Source organism: Sinocyclocheilus grahami, unplaced genomic scaffold, assembly GCF_001515645.1.
Source record: "Sinocyclocheilus grahami isolate Dianchi unplaced genomic scaffold, SAMN03320097.WGS_v1.1 scaffold6894.1, whole genome shotgun sequence".
NCBI classification, from domain to species: domain Eukaryota; kingdom Metazoa; phylum Chordata; class Actinopteri; order Cypriniformes; family Cyprinidae; genus Sinocyclocheilus; species Sinocyclocheilus grahami.
In genome coordinates, this window is record NW_015511137.1 from 1 (window position 1) to 1,260 (window position 1,260).

Here is a 1,260-nt window from a genome sequence, read left to right on the forward strand (position 1 = left end):
ACAATAAAAGACAGAGGATATAGTACCTTATAAAGGTGACCTTGGCAAGAAGAAACTAGAAAGATACAACACAAATACAACCTATTCTTAAATGTTTTTTAAGGAAAGGTAGATAAACATTTAATAAGTGAAAAAATATTTTACTTAATATTTTTTTTCTTACTGTTATAAAACTAGGGGTATCAATAGAACAATTTATTCTTTACTTCTGAGTACCAGTCTTTATAAAGCAACAAAAGACTGTAAAATTCAGTCGTACTTAATTGTTCTGATGGTAAGAAAATTCCTTTTTGTAGAGTATACATGTGAGTCTTGAAGAAATGTCTATTTATTTTCAATTATTGCAATAAAATTCTAGTTTTAATATTTAATTAAAAAAATTCAAAATAAGCAAAATATTTACTTATATTTCATATTACTTAATTATTTCTAATCATTTTTATTTCCATTTTTTATTTTATTTCTATCCAAGTTTTTTATTTCTATTTTTTGACTAATCATACTAAATTAACTTGTTAAATTGCCAGCCCTACTTTGTTTCTTCCTAATAGTTTTTCTTTAAACTATATGGTCTATTCTTTGACAGGTGTTTGACTATGTCTGGCAAACGTATGAACCCAGATCAAGTGCCAAACAGACAGTCAAACACAGTGTTTCTAACCTGCATCTGTTCACTGCTTGCCTTTTGCCCTCAAAACAGGTGTTATGTCCAAGGGAGAAGGCCGTGCCATGCGCCTGTTGAGTAAAGACAACACAGGCTTGTCTGCCCTGAGGCTGTGCCACACACACAGGGAGAAATCACAGCCACATTTGCACACACACAGAAGATGAATACACAAAAGCACCAGGACTTACAACACCACCTGCCCCAAACACAAACAGAGCATGATGGGTAGATTAACAAAGACGCCAAGCAGAAGCTGCGAGTGTAAGCAACAGACTGAGAGAGAGAGAAACAGAATGCACTCTTGCGTTTAAAAAAAGCAAGATTACGAGCTGAGGATTGGAAAAGAATGTGTCTCGATACACATTACAAGTTGCACTTCTTGTAATGATGCAGTCAAATGAGGCAATTTTTTGTGAGTGAAAACCAGTCATTATAATAGTATCTGCGTGACCAATTTTTGGCCAGTCATGTAATTGAATTGCCCGCGTTAACCGGCAGAAAGCTTGGTTTGAAAGTGACTTCTGTGTGAATTATACTTCATACATCACAACAATTTTGACTAGACAACAGAAACTTTTTTGTCCGTGAAATTA